Here is a 22,029-nt window from a genome sequence, read left to right as displayed (position 1 = left end):
GGCAAGATGAATACAAATTAAAAAGTAGCGCGATGGATGAACGAACCAAATACCCTCGGCCTTGCCTGACTGATAGTTTGTAAAAAATCTATACCTTGACGGGTTAACTTGGAATCTATATTCAATATTCAGCATTTATGCAACTCAAGCTGGTTTTGGAATCCCTTTGAGGTTGAAAAGTTCACTTATTTTGTGGCTTTAATTGTATTTAAAATGCATTTTTTGTGTTATTATTCATATTTGGATTTGTTTTATTTGGGGTATATTTAATATATAATCTTGGTCGAGCCAATGAGCATAAAACCTTTTGCCGCGGATGTCAACTGTTCGGATAACGTTTTCAATTTTGAACTTTTAAATGGGATTCCGTATATAAAGGCTTTTCGCCCTGATCGAGTAATTTAAATGTTAATTTTAATTGAACAGTTGAGAAGTTTAATAAACGAAATCTATCCATCTATCCATTTTGTTTTAAAATTTTTCTTAACTTTGTCTCGTTAAAGTTTTTCCAAAATAATTTTTTGCATAAGTTTAAATTCATGAATATTATATTCAAATAAAGAAAATTGTCGACGAGTAGAACCAAGTTCACGGGTGCATTTCGAATGACTTATCTTCATTTGATAAATTGTAACATTTCGATGCACTGTGATAGAAAAAAGACACGTTCCCGTCCATAAGGTAAACTAAAGTCTATAATCGGATCAATATGTTATACTTCACAAAAATAGTTGCAGATGTGACTCAAAAAAAAATGCATTTCTATAAATGTCTCCCATATTTAAGCCTTAATTGTATTAAATTGCTTGTATTTATGTTTTTTCGTTATATTTATTATTATTTTTGTGTATTCTATTGTATTGTATGTAAATTATCTCTCGTCCCAAGCATATTTTTTTTACGCAATACACGTACGAAAGCATGCACTACAAAGAAATAAATCCATCAGATGTGCGCGCATTTCTTTCATTAAATTACGTTAAATGGCTTACCAAAACATGACTTAACATTGTAAGAAGTGACATTGCAAGTCAGTAGGTATTAGCGCTGCCTGCTTGCTTTCATTGCAACAAAACGTTATTTTACACCACTGACATACATTAATATTCCTACTCAAAATAGCTTCCTACATTTTTCTGTCGTCTCTCGGAACATTGAAATCTCTCTCTCTTGTGCGGTTATTTTGTTATTTTTTTTTCGGTACAAGGCAGCCGTTAAATGCACAATAACAATAACAAGAGATATAAAATGAAATCTAGCATCATATGACATTACAATTAATTTCTTCTCGATTCTCGTAGTTCGGTATGAAAATGGGATTGTGACCAAATATGACAAGAGCTATTGTTTGACTTAATGTGACACTCGTGGACAGTTTAGCTATTCCATGAATAGATTATTGGATGAATGTTGCCAAGAAAGTAATATGTACTTACATACATTAATTGTAATGAATGTAATGTCGTTTTTGTTCTGTTTTAGGACAGCTATAAGTAGCTTATGAGTATTTGCTACAAAATGGAAGATAAAACATGAAAAGTTGAGTTTATCGTAGAACAAAAATTCGAAATGCGACAAAAATTTAACTGAAATTTCCTTAAAATTCTTTTAAAGTCACAAAAAAATTTATTCCTTTTAAATAAGCCATTAAAATAATTTTTTTATTTTAAAAATTTCCAAAACCGAAATCCCCCAATTTTAAAAGCCGAAAATCCAATGGGGCAAAATAAAAAAAAAAATTAAAAATGTCATCAAAATTGACAATTTTTTGGCTTTTTTCCATACTTTTTAAAAAAATTTTAAAAATTTTTTAAAAATATTTTAAATTTTTAAGAATTTTTGTATTGAAAAACGAAATTTAACATGAAATTCCTTCTCTAAAAATATTTTCAAAAAAATTATTTTTCAAAATTTTTGGACAGTTATTTTTATGAAATTTTTTTGTTTAAATTTATAACTTAAAATATTCTGGGATCAATTTTAAATCGTCAAATCTCAGAAACTACTAAAATATTTATTAAGGGCCCAAATTTGTTAAAATTTTGTCATTTTGTGTGAAATAGTTTATTCCCCCCCCCCATTTTGAAAAAAATCTTTTGGGACAAAAACATCGAAAAAAATTTGGAACGGCCATATTCATTAAAAAAAACCTTAAAAACAAGCTTTTGACACTTTTTGTACAAAAAAAAATTCAATTTTTATAACATTTTCTTTTGAAAACTTAAGAAAAAGTTCTTTTTTCACTCTTAAAATAAACTTTTATTCAGTTTTTTGAAACTTTTCATACAAAAACACTTGAAACTTCTTCTCCATACCTTCTTTCAACACAAAAGAACAAAGAATTGTCAAACAATAACTATAAAAAAAATCTTCCATGCGATATAATTTTTATAGACAAAACAACACATACCATTACTAATTCAATAATTCAAGTATAAAATATTAAAACAATAAAAATTTGTCTCTATGGCGCCATCGTTGTCCGTTCCACAAGTCTCACTTTCTTCCTTCCGTAATTTTTTCCCATAACTTTTCCAATTTTTCTCTCATATTTCACTTCTTGTCCTATTCTTTGTTTTGTTTTCTTCCGTCGCGATATTATTAGAGACGACACAAAACTTTTTCGTGTATAGATAATTTGTATCAATTTTGTGTCACTTCAAGCGGAATAATATACCCAATCTCCTTATTCAGCATTATTTGCTCTCAGAAAACAAACAAATATTTAAATTAGCTTCATGATGACGATTAAGCGATAAATGTAGTATGAGGTGCAGTTGCTATCTTTCGTTTTTTTTCGCGCTATCTTTAGAAGGCTTAAGAGCCATGGCGTTAGTCAGTGATAAGAAACATAGCGAAAAAGTGTGAATAAACGGCCTTTACTCATCATCATCTCACGTCATTTTTTTTTCGTACGTACAAAAGTAGTAAAATTTTACGACAGTTTTAAACAAACACGATAAATTTATTACGAATGTGAGTCTTCTTTGTATTCAACTGTCACTATATTTACACTTTTTGTATTTGTATTTGATGAGTTTCAGTTTTCTTCGTGTCACGTTAATCGAGACTTTGTTTTCCTCAATTTTTTCGCTAGAATTGTAGAAAAATGGGGCAAACATGAGTTTTACGTAAACAAAATCAGAAACGTTTTATAAAAAAAAGTTTCTCAATTTGTAACAAAATCTAGCCAGCCATTCAGAGAATAAATCTGAATCAAAGTCAAGTTCAAATTTCCATAGAAAATAATATTTTTTTGTGATACAGAAGAGAACAAACAGACAAACTGTCGTAAATATAGGTCTTGTTGTTGTAATTTGATGGCACGCGTGTAGTAAATAAATTTGAATTAAAATCATTCTCGTGTAAAAATATTTTTTTTTTTCAAAAATACTACAAAAATTTTCATCTATTTTTTCTCGCACAGTAAATTTATTATTATTCCGGAGCAAGGTCAATCATCAGTAAGATATACAGTGAGATGCTGCCTGCCAGATCGCGTCATACACAAACATAAAAATGTTTTCGTACAAACTATCATGAGTTATGAGTAATAAATGTCTGTAATGATTACAAGTAGAAATTTTGAACAACGAGAGAGTTGGAAGTGTTTAATGTTTCTAACTAGTCTAGTCGCTTGTCTCAAGTCACTTTAAAAAAAAGAAGAACTTACAATTAAACAAAAATTGGAACATAAAAAATGTTGTTAAAATGTTGTAAAAAATTTTTTAATTGATTAATTAAGTGATGCGAGAAAAGTTGACGTCATTTTCAAGTAAAAACATTTTAATCCACGAACCTACGGATCATCGCAATGAAATTTAAAAATTTGTTGAACTGACCTAGTCCCCATTTTAATTTATGGCATCACGTGTGAGTTCATCACATAATTAAACAAATGTTTAATGTTCTTTCCGTTTTTCGTAATGGACAAGTAACGGAAAATTGAATTTGATAATTTTGTCCTCGAAAAATATGGTCAATAATCGTCTAAGAAAAATATCAGTCTGTGTCGTTTCATTTTATCTGGAAGGTCAGTTCTTCAGAAGTGTGCTGATTGAGTAACCAGAATTTTGTTTTATTTCTTTCATTATATGCCAAAGTAGGGTGACCAAAATTGTAGAATTGCATGTCAGTTTTTTAGGAGGTTAGAAAATTTTTAATTAATGGAAGTTTTATGAGAAATTTTATGGCTCTTAGTTTTCTGAATTAATTGTAAAAATAATTCCTAGAAAAATATAAGTGACTGGATTTTCTTTAAGGAAGATTATTTAGAAGATTTTTGGCTTGAATTTTATTTATCAACTGAATATATGAAAGTTTACTTTATCAAAAATTTTAAAATAGAATTGAACTTGGCAACCTCTTTGCGGAGCTATAATGTACAGAGGTTTTAAAAAGCTTCAAAATGTTTTGTTTTCTTTTTAGTAACTTTCGAATACTGCATTTATTTTCTCCATCAGCGTAATTTATTTTAGCGATGTTTTATATTTAACTTCATAAAATAAAACCACGTGATTTGGACTTCATAATATTTATTTCACGACTTCACTCTGAAGAGACTCGGATGACGACTAACTTGCTATTTGTCTTCCTTGCTATCTTCATTACTTTCTTCCTTCTTACTAACTACTACTAACTACTACTACTACTACTATCTACTACTAACAACATTCTTCCTTTCCTTCTACTACATTCCTACTCTACAAGCGACTAATTTTATTAAAAAAACACTTCCTAAATGAAAATTTAATTTAAATTTTACGAAGCTCTTGTTAACAAAATTGGTTGTATGATATGATTTCAAAAAGTTTAATTTCATTTCAAGAAGATGAAAAACAGTTCAGTTCATAATAGTAAAGCCCTTTGACCCTGGTGTTCTCAATCGGTATTTCTTTTATTTTATATCAGGTACTTTAGTATTCTTCCACCAGAATATTTCTTTGTTTTGTTTATAGTTCGACGATGTTCTTGAATACGAAGGCAAGGAAGTCTTCTTTTTGATCAAGTACTTTCCTTTTTAATGGATTTTTCACATCTCTGAGATGACACTGTCTTGAAGATATTAAACACTTTTGGTTTTGATTCTTAGTTATTCACTGAATATTAACTTTTTGCAATCTTAGATAAATCAAGTTAAACTGTATCTTTTGACACCAATGCGAATAATTAAAGCCATTAAGCTTCTGAAGTGATGTCATCCTTGCCATTTTAGACAAAATATAGTTTGATTGTTTTAAAAGATTAAAGCTGATCCTAAAATCCGATAATTTGATGCATTATATTTTGTTTGAATTTCAGCAGGTATGAAGAAGGAAGTAAAAAATGGCCACCCTCCGTAATGTAAGTGCCTTAATCCAAAGTTCGTAAATATACAGAAAAAAATCATCAAAACAGAACGCGAAACTCTCGCACTGTGCGATTTATGTAATAAATTACTTATTCACAAAAAAAAATTTTTTTTTTAAATTCATCTTGTTACGATATTCAAATATAAAACACACACTTCTGACTCATTTCAAGTGGTTTATAAATTCAATTATTATTATTTTGTGTAAAAATCGCCAATATATATCCAAAACCGAGCACATTGAAGAACTGCGATGATAACCATTACCCAATACAATAAATAATAAATTCAGTGCGGTTCAATGAACAACGATTTGTTGCTCGGTCGGTCGTTTGCTTTTCTTCTTCCAACACAAGAGCAACGATTAAAAATAATTTGCATAAACGAAATTTTTCGCGATACATGTTAATGATACAACGCACGAGCAAGGCAGCAGCAGCAGCAGCGGTTCCGAATAAAAATTAAAAGATATTAATTTGTACATCGCATGTGTCTCTTTGCCTGGTCTCGGCAATCGCATAAATATTCTGGTTAATCATTCCTCGTATTATGCCTCGGTTTTTTGACAGTTTTAAAGGCATGTGTAGGATTTTTGCTGGACAACAATTCAATCGAGTAGTGCTGATGTAATAAAAACAAATTTTTAAAAAAATCGTGAATTATGTGAGAAAAATTTTAAATAAAAGGATTATTTTTATTTACAGAGAAAAAAAATTCTTTGTAAACTAAAAATAAAGCTGTTATCGATCGAAAATGACGAAGAAAAGTAAAAGAGGAATATCAACGGTGAAAACTACAAAACATAGTTCCTTTGATACCCTCTCCACTATTTGCAAGCAATGCATTTATCAGGCGCGCAAGCTTTTCAGCAATTTTCCTGCAATACGTTTATTTTCGTCTGGCTTTCACTGAAGCCTTGCATTGTTCTGCAAAACAAAAAGTTTTCGCTTTTTATTCTACACTTTCATTGATAACGAGTCTCAAGGTGCCTCTTTGTTATGTATTTTCACTTCCGGCTAAATTTCCGTGAGAAATTCCTTTCAGTCTGGCATATCAGATTCTCATGAAAAGTGTATTCACGTGGTGGTTGTGACCTACTTTTCCCACATTCGTCTGTGGCTGGCTATGCAAAGGGTGTGTTACATTCCTGTCTACAAAAATTTTTCAACGCATGAACAGAACTAGACGATACACGATGGAAAAAAGGGATACATTTTATTGCATTCATTTGCCAAATGCTGGTGTCTGGCATTTTGTACGACGAGTGTGACAAATAAATTTGTAGCAGGGTGTAACAGTCGTCGCATCAGCAACGGATAAAAAAAGCCTTGCATAGACACACCGAGCTCTTCGCTTTTATGCTACGCTGTTCACGAAATAAGTTAAAAAGCGTTGGGGTTAGACTTGTGATTCAATTATTCGGCAGTTTTTATGTGTTTTGAAGCACGTGAACGATGTGACGTGATAGATTGCTGCGATTACCGCTATAAATTTGTCGAGTAGTTAGTATCAACTTTTTACAGCTTTTTGTATGGGCTTAATAATAAAGCAGTTGTCACAACCAAGTACACATTAGATTAGAATCATTTGTGGTTTTCCGCATCGGAACATTGTGTGTATGTGGTTCAATGAACCCCTTTGTGGCATTTACTGTGGATAAAAATGGGGAATTCTGCACTCCTAGTACATTCATAAATGTGGGTTATGGAAAGTTTGTTGTAAGAGCCATGCGCAGCATTTGCAAATGTCGATGGGAAAGGGAAGTGCAACACACGTTATTTGTGAGATACAGTAAAAAATAACAGACTACTTACTTATTTACTTATTGGCAATAAATTTGCAAAGGAATTGCATAATCTGACTCATAATCATAATGAAAATAAATGAAAATGCGTGGACGTTTGCAATTCAAATTAGTTCCAGTCAAGCACCGAAATTCACATTAATCTCTCTCGTATTCTGTCGTTTAATGTGAAAAGTTAAAGTTTCGCAGTAACTTTTTTTGTGAGATTTATGAAACTTGAAGCTATTTAGTTTTGGGACTTTTGGTAAGTAAATTTATTTAAACTTACAGAAAAAAAAATTGTAATTAATTTTAATAATAAAATTTTTGAACATAACTCTTTTTTGATTTTTTTTAGATATTCTTGTTAGATTCAAGATAAAATTAGAAAATATAAATCCATTAACGGTTTTGGAACTATAGCGACTTATGAAGACGGAAGTACAAAACGATAGCTCTATATTATGAAATCCGTTTATACTACAGAATTAAAAAAAAAAAACTGAAAATAGCAAGAGTATGTCCCTTTCAACAGAAAATGAATTAAGACTGAATCTACTATTTGAAAAATCAAAAACTTGGACTTCTGATGCTTAATTATCAAAAAGACGTTATGCAGTAATTTCTCAGTTTTAGGTACAACATCATGATCAACTCATCAATTAACAACAATGTCGTTAAAACGTCGCCGACAACGCCTAACATCCCTGACAATCTATCAATGGAAAATAACAACTTAATTCTTATAAAATGCCTGATAATGACAATAAATGTGGAAACTCATCGTTGTGAAATTTGCGAGAAAACCTTTTCAAAAGTTCCTGCATTAACCCGTCATGTAACGGATGTACATGGGGAGAAAAAATTTACATGCCGATATTGCGACAAGAAATATACGCAAAGTACTTATCACAGAAAACATGAAATGAAATGTTCTAAAAAAAATCAATAAGCCGTCGTAACTTTTTTTTTCTAAGAAAAAATATAATAAAATTATTTGAAACAATGAAAAATTTAGACCTAGAAGCCCAACTAAAATAAATGAATTGAGAAAATTTGTAGAATTTTAAAAAAAGAAAGACTTCACGAGAACTATTCGAAAGCAGATGGCATTAGAAAAATGTTCAATAATAAAAGGACGAATGTCTTTAAAAAAAATCATCAAGAATGGAAGCTCACAATAAAATTATACTTTAAGATCGTTTTAACCAGTAAAACTGCCTTAACATATAAAGAGCATGTTTAAAAAAAAATTAAAAATTAATGATGAATATAGATGTTCAATTTAAAAATATTTAATAATCTAATTTTAACCATTTTGACATTCTTTTAATGAAAAAATTATAATTATCTAAGATGGTTAGATTTGTCATCAATTTTTTTTCATTTTTGCGAAACATGAACTTTTCACACAATTCGAAAAATGACTCAGAAAATAAATTGATTTTTAGTTAAAAAAACGAAACAAAACTTGAAACAAAAAATAAATTAGTTGCACTGGAATATGCTTCGAATGCAGACAGACAACAAAAGGCCGTTATTAATAACTCACAAATACACAAAAAAAGTGATAGACAGATCCTAAATTGAAAATTCAACACTGCCGGATTAAACAAATTTTCGAGTGAAGTGTTTCGTTGCGGGTCAGTTTTTGTCTGTCTGATCCACTATCCATCAAAAAAAAATGTATCATAATTATTTGATGAATATACAAAAAAAAAAGAAACATTCAAATGCATCAAACGAACAAACAGAGACGAATGAAATGAAAGGGAAATGACGACAAAAAAAAAATAAATAAATAAAACAAATCAGTTCGCTGCCGCTGCGATGTTAATGATGATGACAATACCAAGAATAGGAACGCGTGTTATTATAATTTTTGTTGTTTAGATTTTTTCCTCTCTCTCTCTCTGTTGTCTTTCTCTCCTTGAGATATCTGTATTTATTTATCGAAATACAATTGATATGGCGCGGCGATAGAGAAGACGACGACGATGACGCCTGCCCTTAATTTAACATTAACATCGAAGAGGAATGTCTTGTTTTGATGTTTGTCTGTCGCAATGGCAATGCACGAAGTAGGCAGGCATGTTTTTATCCACGAAGATTGTTGAAAGGCGTGAGAATTAAATGATTTATTTTCGGGAAAGATTAAAAATGATGACATTGAAAATGCTCTCTAATAGATTTCGGTTGACGTGAGTGATGAAGAGCACCAAAAGGGAGGATGATTAATGATTTTTTGATCATTTTTTGACATAAAACGGAGGCAGGCAGGCGCGCAGGTACTGTTAGATGCATTTCACTTTCGGTTTTTGGAGGAACAAGAATGGGATTGGAATGGAGGTCAGGTAAGAACTTTGCTTTTTTTTGATCGCGGTCTCTTTAAAAAAAACCGAAGAACAAGAAAAAAATTTTAACTTTAGTCCAAAATGCATTCATCTGTGAGATAGATAAATGTTGTTCAGCGGATAACAATGAATGTTTTTCTGTTTTTCTTATTTTTTTTATGCCATTACCTTTTTTTCTTCGATATTTGTTCGATATGTAAATGATCTTCAGCAATAACCAGACGTTCTATCAATATTTTTTCTTTTCAATTCAGTTCTTGCCTTTGTCTGACCGTTTCTTTATCATAACTTGCATTAAAATCATTTTTGATATATGGCTTTGTATGCTTTTTATTAAAATTCACTTAAAATTTTTATATTTAATTTTTTTTAAAGTTCTTAAAAATTTTTATTTAAATTTATTAAGAATTTTGATTTTTTTTTTACTTTTTTAAATAATTAATTATTATTCAATAAACAATTATTTTTAATTAATTTATTAATTAGGTATCTATTTAATTTTTGGAATTTAAAAAAAATAAATTTCATAATTTTTTTCTTAAAATTCTAAGCTTAAAAAATTTTTTTCATTAATTTTGACTTTTATTTTTTTAATTCTTTTTTTAATTCTTACTCAATTTTTATTTAAGTTGAAAAAAATTTAATTTAAATTTAAAAAATTTTTTTTTTTATTTTTTGAAAAAGTTTTCAAAATTTTTAAAGTTTTAGTTAAAAAAATATTTTTCGAACATTCTAAAAGTTTTTGAAAATTTTTTGTTATTAAATTTAGGAAATTTTTAAAAAATATTTTTTGAATATTCTTAAAAATTTAAGCTTTTCGTAATTTTTTTAATCCTCAAATAAATATTTAATTTTTATTTTAATCAAAGAAAATTTTTAATTAAAAATTTAAAATTTTTAAACAATTTTTTAAAAAATATTTTCAATTTTTTTTTTATCAAGTCAAGCCCACAAAGCATGAAAACGTTTGTTCTTCTGGTTGCCATAAGTGATAAACATATATTCTTGCTTTTGTGGTAATTTATTCCACGTCAATTGCCACGTACCAGAAATGACCTTTTCCATCTGAGATGACAGCATTCAAGGTCCTTTTGACAATCTTTTTTACCGCAACATTCGTCGTGTATCTTTTTGCGAAGCCCTATCCCATCAATATCGCTTCTGTCGATTGAATGTAAATCGAGATGCATTTTTTTTATTTATTGCTGCTCTACGATGCTGGTACTCGATAAAAACTAGACAAAAAAGGGAAATGCATTCATTTTAATGAACTTTAGCCTTTTGTTTCTGTTTCTAGCATTTCCATATTTACGATTCAATTGTATGCGATTTTGCAACAATTACATGCAGGTTTTATTGTCCAATTATTCTGCATTTTAAATCAGATAAAAATGCGTCTAGAATGCGAAAACCAAATACGTGAATTCCTTAAGAAATCTACTGGTTTAGCGAAAAAAAATTCTTAAGCGCCCTGATATTTTGTTTCTTCTTTCTGACTTCTTTGGAGTTTTTTTTTTCAAATAGTTTAAAAATGTAAAATAGCGCTCTTACTGCCTACCCATTGTTCGCGTGACCTTTCGTAACCCGGGCTGTATCGACATGACAACGAAGAGAGACATCGAACTGTTCGATACACACACTCACACAAAACCACGACAAAAACGGTGTTTTTTCATTTAAATTTTTATCCATTTTTTTATTATAATGAAAAAAAAATCAAGTAACATCGTGAAATTTGAAACTTTGATTTTTCGTTTATTTCTGCGGTAAAATTTGACATTTTTTATGATATCGCGACCTTTTCTTCTTCTTCTGCTTCGGTTATCACATGTGTCAGAGAGTGTGAAATGCTTGACCGAATGTGCGTTCAAAACATCAAAAAATGTTAATTTAATGGATTGTGACACTAAATGGTCGTCAAATTTGTGCTTTGCTACTATTGTTACATGACATGTCCCTCAAATAATCAAAAGATGAGAAAAAAGAATCGGTTCTTATTGTGAGATGATATCGCACTGAGCGCAACTTCTTCTTATTTTGGGAAAGATCCATAAGGCAAGAATTTTTTTCCACAACGAAACAAGTAAGTAGTAGTTGACGTCGTCGACATAATACACATTCTTGTTATTTATTTATACGAAGAGAGAGAAAAAATAATACAAATATAATAATAAGCTGAATAGTAGAAATACTTGGCGTATTTTTGAAGAGATATATATTTATACATAATAATGTGCCAGACGAAAAAGGAGAGGTGAATTATTATTATTGTTCGCGTTATTGTTGTTATAAGCACACAAATGATGTCGAATGAATGGTATCTTGTGACAAATGTGAAAGAAATGTTTTTTTTTATTTCTTCGTTTTGGCAAAGAGATGAAATATTTTGTCAGAAAATGTAGTGAATTTTTGCTTAGAAAAAATGCGTAAACATGTGGATTAACCGTTTGTTGCAACTTTGGGATTTTTGGGGTAATAACTGAAAGAGGTAAGAATTAATTTTTTTTTTAATTTTATTTTTTTTTCAGATTTACAGCCTTACAGATCGTAAACAAAATACAAAGTAATAAACTTACAACAAAATTCTGAAAATTCAAAAGACAAAATTTTAAAGTTAAAGCAGCAAAAGCCAAGTAAAACTCGAAGCTCAGTTATGAAAAATCAAAACCATTTAAGTATACAATTTTTGGACAAAACTCGTCTCATATGATTTTTAGTCAGTCTTAATAAAACCACGAACTAGAAAACTTAAATTTATCTTTTTGGCTCCGAACATTTTGGTAGCAGAGCGTAGTTAATTTCGATTAATTTATTGAAAGTGAAGTCAATTTAGAAGTTTTCTATCGAAAAAAGTGATTTTTATCGTATGAAAAGTTTATTTGAGAAAAATTATCGTCGGCGGAGAAAATACGAGCAGTGTTCCGGAATTTATTGGGAGTTCATACAAGGCATTTTTAAGCCTTTTATAAGGTACAGCTGATACAGCGTAAACAGCTGATCTGCCTTAAGGTTTTTTAATTCGCAGATTTTGGCAAATTTAAACGGATTTGCATCGTTCCTTGGAATTTTAAAACAATACAGAAGAAGTTCATCAATGCTTAAGTATTTCAATAAAATTCACAACAGAAATAAGAATTCATCTATCACTATCAAGATCAGCTACTACAAGAGGGAATAAATGAGTTCAGAAAGAAAAAAGTCTCTACAAAAAATGATGGACTGTGTGAAAAGCCATTTGACAAGAACCAATTTTTATTATGGCGACTATGACGACGAACAAAACGATGAAAATGTTAAAACTGCTTCTAATAAGAGACATAATTCGTATCAATAACAGAAAAAAGAACAAAGTTTCCCAACTCGACAAATCAAGGCAAATTAAATTATTAAAATTTTGGAGTAATACCTACGGTTCAAAGCAAATAATCAGATATGGAAAAAGTTTATTTTTTCTTAAAAATTATATTTATGAAAAGATATTCTAAAAAGATCATAAATTTAATCAATTTTTATTTAAGCGAAAACAAGAACAATTTTAACGATGAAAATTTAAAACTTTTCTAATAAAAATAATCAATATTTGTTTAAGTCTTTTGTAAATCAAGGCAAATTAAATCATTAAAATTTTGGAGTAATACCTATGGTTCAAAGCAAATAATTCTAAAAAAAATTATTCCTTGAAAAATTTGATGACCAACGCGGATCCCAAGATCCTATTGTTAAATAGAAAATCTAGATACGAAATACTTAAAATTCTTTTATCAATTTTTATAATCCTTATAGAATAAGCCTTGATAGAAGAGTAAAAATAAATCTTTAAACATGAAAATCTGAAACATTAACTCCCAATTACTCATCGAAAGGTTAAAAAACTCTTGTACAAGAATTCCCCACAAAATCGATCAAAATGACAAGAAAATCACATCAATCAAAGGACAATGACTTGCATCCCGTTCATTGATACCCACCAAAGATCAAGAGCAAAAATGTTACATTTATTTATACACTACATTGTTGAATGAAAAAAAAAATTATCATAAAACATGATTAACAACACGGCTACCATTTAAATTAATTATTGATGATCTTGTTTCCATTCACAAAAGACCTGCAGCAGCATCTCACTAACTTTTTCCTCGTACAAAAATATAAAATTTATACTACGAATAAAAATGCGACACATGATAAATCTTAATTTACAGAAATAACATTCACACACAAAAAAAAAACGCAGAATCGCAAAATAAATGCAAAAAAAAAACGGACGACATCGTCGACGACGCAAACAAATTAAAACGGCAGTGTAAGCAATTAAAAGAAAGTGACGTACTACTGAATGAACGATATATTGAAGTACAAAGAAATCGCAGTGCATTGACAGTTGCTGGAACAATGAATCGACATCGCATTGAGACACTTAATTATCACGAAAAAGTCATTAAATTTAGACATCTTCCTTGTGTTTTCTTTGTTTTTATGCAAAACTTTTGTGAGTTATTGAGTTACTTGACCTTTCATGGTTATCGAATAGATTTGTGGAGGAAATGAAAAAAGGTGTTAACAGACAACTAATGAGCCCATTAATAACCACGCATCAAAAATTTGCATTACAAAGGCTTATCAAAAAAAAAAATGCGTGAAAGGAAGAAATATGAAACGCAAAATCTCACATGTTTGATAACTTTGAAGATCGTCACGAAATAAAAGAGACATTGTCTGGCAACGTGGATGATGTCGTAAAACGGTATAAATTAATTGTTTTTATTATATCGATTAAGGTTAAAAAATGGCCAAATGTGTCGTTTAAAGTATCGTGAATTGATCGAGTAATAAAACAAGTGTTAAATTTTATTCAATTTTTTTTTGTGATATGACCGAGAACACCCATCGTCATCGATGATGAGAACAAACAGAAGCTGTCTGTCAATGGATGTCTGTTACTTTATCACTACTAGGCATGCATTGACCCAAATTTTAGCGCGCATGCATTTTCACAAAAGGGATGCCCTCTACATTGTACAGCCACTCATGTCTGTCTGACTATCTAAAAAGGTACTTTTGGTACATCACAAAACACGTGAGAGGTACGTGTGTGTTTTTCGCCGCATACAAAGCATGTATCTGTCTAACATAGGGTCGGTATGTAGAATGAACATCACAGAACATCGCGCCGAGTTCAAAGACTGATGATTGACTAAAATAAGTGCCGTAAGTACCTATGTTTCGCCCAAACGATGACACAGCGATGCATGCATACATCATCACGTGTGTGTGTGTGTTTCGGTTGTAGAGGCAATGTAGATCATGCGGCACGACGAAAAACGGCAGCATGAGGGGGATATCATTTTCAATTCCCAATTTTCTTGTTGCCTGTTCAGTCGTCGCATAAAATTTCACACATCCACATACTGACCCACTCTCAAAAATGTGTGACATTCACACGGATTAGTGGTAAAATGTAAACACTTTGGTCTCTGTTGTCTATTTGTTTCAAAACGAGATCGAATAATGTTCATAGAATTTCACGTTCACTGTTTTTTCCCATTTGGCATGATTATGTACAGCCTCACGTGCATCTAAATGCTGGCGTAGCTACAGAGACTCGTATACGAGTTTCGAGACGAAATTGCTTTGGCAAATCCTGCAACCTTGCTACAAAATTTCTAAAAAAGAAGAAAGTTTCACACATACATGAGCAGTTAGCTAAAGTGAAATGCAACATATGCACTTCCTGTAAGTATTTATAGAAGATCCTTATTGTTCTCTTTCATTCACTCTCATTGATCTTGAACCAAAAAAAGGTTATTTGAATTAGCAAGCAAGTTTGATTGTAGTATATGTGATAATTTTTTCTTTTAGGAATTTAGAAAAATTTGTTTGAAAATGAATATTTAAAAAAAAATAAAAAATTAAAAAAAAATTTAAACAAAATATTAAAAAAAAATTTTAAAAGGTTTCTTTAAAAAAAAAAATAAAAAAGTAAATCCAAAGAAAGCCAAAATATTTTTTTTTACTTATTTCCGAAACATTTTTTTTAAAAATAATTTTTTAAATGCTAAACTTAAAAAAATCACAAAAATTTATTTTGTTCCAAAGTTTTTTTCTTTATTTTTTGTTTAAAAATTACTTATTAAATATTTTTAATTTATTATTTCAATTTTTTAAAAATTATTTAATAAGTAATTTTCAGACAAAAAAATGGCAAAAAATTTAGAAAAAAGTTTTGAAAACATCAAATTTTTCGAATTTTTAAATTTAGCATTTAAAAAAATATTTTTTTATAAATTTATATCTTATATTTATTTTTATTATTTTTTTTATTTTTTTTTATTATTTTTTTATTATTTTTTTTTAAATATTTTTTTAATATTTTTTTTTTTTTTTTTTTTTTTTTTTTTTTTTTTTTTTTTTTTTTTTTTTTTTTTTTTTTTTTTTTTTTTTTTTTTTTTTTTTTTTTTTTTAATTTTTTTAATGTTTAAAAATTTTTTTTAAATATTTTTTTAATTTTTTTTTTAATAACAATTTTGATTTATTACAGACAACCCATCCGATGCCAGAATGAATTCCTTTGTATTTAATTTCCTTCGAAAGGTAAAAGTTGAATTTCTTTCGTTTTTCGATAAATTTTAATTCTTTTTTTTTTTGTTAGAAGCAAATTTTATGATAACGTTCATTGATAAGAACATGTTTTCATAAAAAATCAGCAAAAAATACCGAAAACAGCCTTTTTTAATTTACTAAAAAAAATTTAACACCTTAAGAAAATAGCCAAAAAATTGTACCAAAAACAATGTAGTCCATTTTCTAACGCCACAAAAACACTTCCGATACGGCGCAATTTTTGCCGTAGCATCCAAAAAATGATGCAGTCCTGTGATGGAATATTTTAAAATGCCAATCATATGTTGGCGTTACCAAACTTTAAAATTAGTTAAATAGCAGCTGGGGGACAGTACCCGTTTAATGTTTTGTTATGATAATAATTTTTTTTTCACTTTTTTTTTATCACACGAGGAAATGAACGAAGAAGAGTTAAAGAGTTGCTTTGGTGACTTGCTTAAAGGGACGAGAACGAGGTTTAAAGACATTGATTGAGGAACCGCTGAAGAAAAAGTATAAGTTGCATTGTACCTGGCTTCAAGAAATGCATAGAGGTGCTCCTCCCGGTTTTGTGCACGAAATTTTGTTGCGAAAAATTCGAAAGGTCCATGTTGTGCGCAAGATTCTCCTTTGTTACTCTTTTTTTTGTTTTATTTATTTATTTCGTTGCACTTTGTTTTATGTACAATGCATCGCCGTACACGACACGGAGACTTGTTGCATTTTTATATAGATTAAATTTACTAGCAAGCGCATAGAATGGAAATGTAGCAACCACATTTCCTTTTTTGGGACGGCTTGCATGGGGTGCAAGGGGAAAATTTATGTATTTTATAGTTTTGCGCTTGTTCGGTGTAGAAAATAGATAAAAACTAGCGAGCGTTATGCTTTCCTGTTATTTGATATACCTAATCAATAGTTTTAGTTCTTTCCTCTGCCTCCGTAAATTTTAATTTTCTAATTTTTTTTTCTGTAAAATATTTTTTAAATTATTAATTCACTAAAGTTAATCCAAGAAAATAAAATAAATTTCTCAAAAAATAAAATTTTCTACAGAAATTGAAGAAAAAAAAAATAAAATTTTCTAAGCAAAATAATTTTTTTTTCTAACCTTGATAAGTTGTAACCTTTCACCGCATTGCCAACCAACTATAGATATGAAAAAAAATATTTAGCAAAAAACTGCACTTTTTTGCACACACAAAAAAAATCGGTGCAGAGAAAAAAATCTTTACAGCTTCACACCTATTCTGCGCTCTGGTTATCTTAACTATCCAGAAAATGGACGATGTAATTTTCTCCTCTTTTGTTCCTTCGTCTTCCATTCACTTTACTTGCAATTTTACATTACTTGCAGCGAATTATTGAATTTGGTACAAAAATCGGACACATATTGAATTTAGATGTAAAATGTAATAGGCAATGATAAAAATAATTTTACAATAAATATCAGGAGTCAAAAAAACGTTACAATGTTACTGGTTTACTTATTGTAACAAAATGTACAGATTTTTCTATCTATGCAATTTTATGCAGTATATTGCGAGGAAAAAAAATAAAATAAAATAAAACTAATTCTGTACGATGTACAGTTCGCAGCCAAAATATATATTTTGAGGAAAAGAAAATTTTATGTGTAGTCAAAATGTGCACTGCCTGCATTCGAGAGTGTCGTTCGTTCGTTGGATCGGTTGCCATGTAGACCTCGAAGTCGAGTCGGGTCGGGTTGTTGAAACGTTATGGCATCCTGTTCAATTTCGAATACATCAAAAGATAGTTTTTTAATCACATTAAAATGGTATTTTGAACATGAAAGAGCTTTTTAATGAGTTTTATTTACCTAAAGCAAATTTATTTTATGGTTTCTCTCTTTCATGTTTTCATGACACGTACAGACGGATGAAATATTTTCTATTTGTATGTTTTGTGTCCGTAGTTTTTTTTTATGTAGTTTGATAAATTTTTGGTAAATTAATTTTCGGATGATTTAATTTGAAAAAAAAAAATGATTTAATGAAATTGCGATAAATTTTAAAAATAGTGAAAAATTTTTTTTTTCAGGTAATTTTCAAGTGAGTTTCAATTTTTGAAAAAATAAAAAAAAGATAAAATTGAAAATTATTTTTAGAAAAAGAAAATTAAAAATTTTCAAATTTAAAGGAATTTAACTTGAAATAAAAGATTAAAAAATTATTTAAAATAATAAAATAAAAATTAATTATTTTTTTTTTAATTTAAAAGGCTCTTTTTTCCTATTTTTTAATATTTTATAGTTTAAATGAGATATTTAAATATTTTTTTTAAGTTTAAAAATTATAACTTTATTTTTAAAAGTTGATAACTAAAAAATTTCTCTCAAGTTCATTAATTTAAAAAATAAAATTAATTAATTAATTAAATTAATTTTTAAATTTATTAAATTAATTTAATTTAATTTTATTTATTTAATTTTTAATTATTTTAATTTAATTTAATTTATTAATTAGTTTTATTTTATTAAATTAATTTAAAAAACTTACAAAATATTTTTTTTTTTTGGGCAAATAAAAATTCTAAATTATTTAGTTTTTTTTTTTAAATAAAATCAAGCCTTAAGAAGCTAAATTTCAAATGGAGTTTTCTGGTTTTTTCTTAAAAAAAATAAAAAAAAAAGTTTAAATGTATTTTTTTAAGGAAACGGATACAAAGAACTTAAAAAAAATAAAAAAAAAAGTTTAAATGTATTTTTTTTAAGGAAACGGATACAAAGAACAAAAAAAATGTTATCTCACGTTTTTTTTCTGCGCTCGCTCAAAGAGACAGAAACATATGTCTTCTATATCGTTTCTTGGCCTAACACAACTCTACACATTATCTGTCTGTTAAATAAAATTTACGAGTGAATTTTTTCTGCCCATCCCAATCCTCTCCTGCTACACATTTATAAAGACATTATCATATATTATATTTGAACAAGACATTAAAGCAAAAAAAAAAGAGTTATATTTTTTATGTACGGCAAAAAAATGAGAACTAGACACAGGTAAATAATCATAAAAAATAATAATATTGCCCCCATTATAGCAGAATAAAAATTAGATCAACAGACTGTAACATTGACTAAATAGAGGAACGATAAAATGTTTATTTATTTATATCGAAAATCTTGGTTTATGTCTTATTTTTTGCACACAACTTTTTTTTTATTTGGAACACATGATTTTGGATTTTTTTTTCACACAGAAAAAAATCAGTTTTTACTATTTCTTTACTACGATGGATCATTGACAGACAGTTAATGATGCGTGATGTGAAATGTTGGTGTTTCGCGATCGAGTTTTTCTTCAAGATAAAACTCTACGAATTTTTTAATTAAATATTAACAAAATTTCTTTTTGTTTTTTTGAAAAAAGTTTAATTTAAAAAAAAATTAATGATGATGTTTTTTTGTGTGGTAATTTTTGTAAAAAAATTTAAGAAAAAAATATTTTTTTTTACAAATCTGCGGAATTTTTTCAAGTTTAAAATTGGAAAAGAGATTTCCATACAAGTTCATCTTAAATATAAATTTCTATAGAAAACAATTTATATTTTTTAAGCGAAAAGAATGAAAATCACAAATTTTTCAAGAAATGTTTGACAAACTCTATTTATTTGAAATTTTTATATACGAATTACTTAAAATTCTTGAATTATTAAAAAAGTATAATTTATTAAATTAAATTATTAAATAAATTATTAATTAAACTTAATGATCTTACTGTTTAATGAATTTGAAACATTTTTATAAAAAATTATCATTTTTAAACAAATAATTTTTATAAAAAAAAAATTTAATAAAATTTAATTTATTTTTTATTTATTTTTTTCATAATTTTATTAAAAATCTGTTTATTATTTTTAAACTGAATAAAAAATTACACCAGAACTATTAATAAAATATTTTTGTCCCAAAATTCGTATTTTTTTAGTTTTTTAATTTTTTCTTGGCAATTATTATTTATAGTTTTTTTTTTAAATTTTCTTTATTATTTTTTTTTATTAAAAATTATTAATTTTTTTTTAATAAAAGTTATTATTTTATTTTAAATTTTATTATTTTTTAAAAATTATTAATAAAAAATAAAAAAAAAAATTTTTTTCACTTTTAGTAATTTATCACTTGTTAAAAATAAATTCTTATTTTCTCTTAAAATTTCTTATTTTTTATCATATTTAATTTTTTATCAGATTTTTTGTCCTGCGAAACATAAATTCCTCCCATTTTAAAAAAAAATCTTTGATGTTATTTTTTTTATTCAACACTTTAAAGTTGATTGAACCAAAAATAAAAAAAAAACTTACCTTGTAAATATTTTACTCCAAACTAGGATATTTCTCTCTACTGTTGCTGGGAATAAATCTCGTAAATCCAATTTTTTATATATATCTCAATATTCGTCGTTATATTAGTAATAATAATATTTTTTATTTATTTATTTTTTTCTGCGTTATCGATGCGACATCAACTACTGCACCAATTTATTTATTTATTATTTATATTATTGGTCGTCTTGTTATTTTTTTTCGCTTTACTCGCTTCTTATGCCTGTATCAAAACATAAAAGCATCGACTCCAATTATATATTTTTTGTTGTTGTTGTACAAATACACAATGAACATATAAAAAGCCGGTGATAATGTGCTCTGTTGATATTATTAATTTTATTGAGCTGGTATTGTTTCGTCGTCTTTCCTCTTTATTTTATTTTTTTTTTTTATAAATTTTTTTTTTTTGACACTACTTGTTGACTTGTATGCAGCAGCAGCAGTCGCTTCAGTGTGTGATATAGGTATATTTATAAAATTCACTAAATTAAGCAAAATAGTCCGTATATGTTATATTTTTTTTCTGCATATCATATATTTATATAGAGAGGTACGACAGCACATCCACATGTATATTTATATTTTAAATACACCAAAAACTGATTATTATTCAAAAAAAAAAAACCACATGTGTCTTCGTAAACTTTTTTTTTATTATTTATTCTTATTGTTATGGGAAGTAGTGTACGTGTAGTACAAACATATATATTTGATGTATAGATTCCACACAAATTTTTATTAGATGATGATAATTCACGAATTTATGAATAAAAGTTCTCGCGCGGTTTTTTTCTCTAATTCACAATTTTTTGGACACTGCAAAAATTTTGTTCCGAAAAATAAAATTTTTTGCGAAATTTTTTTGTCGTCAATGAATTGTTTGATGTCAGCAAAATTATCGATGAAGTTCGCACATATATAGAACGAAAAAAAATACGAAATATTTTGATTTCAGTTCTAGTGAATTTTTTTCTGTACGTGTATTTTATTAAAATGCTTGTCTGGTCACTTTTATTATTTTTCTTGTATTTTTTTTTATTTATTAAATTTTTTTCTTATTTGATTTTTTTTTATTTTTTTTTTAATTCGAAACCGGTGTGGCAGTATTCTTAAAAAAAAAAATTATTAAAAATATTTTCTCAGAGCTCGACCGTTTCCGACAACAATTCAATCAAGACTGCACCAACAAATGAAATTCTCGATGAAGAGACAAGATGAAATTATTTTTATTTACACATTTCTTGTATATTCAATTAAAATATATATAATCTTGTACGAAGTCGGATGAGAAAGAGTTTTTTTTTATTTTATATATGTTCAATTTTTATATTTTTTTATTCTCTCAATTTTTTCTCTTTTATTTTTTTTGTTAATTTTTTTTTAATTAATTATTTTTTTTTTATTATTTTTTAAAAAGTTTTTAAAACTAATAATTTTTCGCTTTCTTTCCTTAATATTTTACTCGAACTTGTTATTCCCGCAACAGTCAGAACGAAACTGAGTTCAACTTTATTACGCGTACGATGTTTGAATTTCGAACAACAACAACAAAAAAAGCAAAGACAGAGAGAAACTGAATAAATGTTGGAGAGTAC

General features: G+C 27.8%; 1 protein-coding gene across 1 annotated transcript in view; it reads right to left on the bottom strand.

Annotated features, from left to right (window-relative positions):
• LOC134830615 (A disintegrin and metalloproteinase with thrombospondin motifs 15) overlaps window positions 1-21,900 on the bottom strand; it is a 106,599-nt gene extending 84,699 nt beyond the window's left edge. Inside the window, exon 1 of the mRNA XM_063844160.1 lies at window positions 20,411-21,900. The gene's annotated coding sequence lies outside the window, so the exon portion shown is untranslated. The remainder of the gene's footprint in view (window positions 1-20,410) is intronic.
• Window positions 21,901-22,029: the final 129 nt, after the last annotated feature.

This window comes from Culicoides brevitarsis, chromosome 1, assembly GCF_036172545.1.
Source record: "Culicoides brevitarsis isolate CSIRO-B50_1 chromosome 1, AGI_CSIRO_Cbre_v1, whole genome shotgun sequence".
In the NCBI taxonomy this organism is placed as follows: Eukaryota; Metazoa; Arthropoda; class Insecta; order Diptera; family Ceratopogonidae; genus Culicoides; species Culicoides brevitarsis.
Note: the sequence above shows the minus strand (reverse complement) of the source record. Positions and strands in the feature narration are given on the sequence as shown.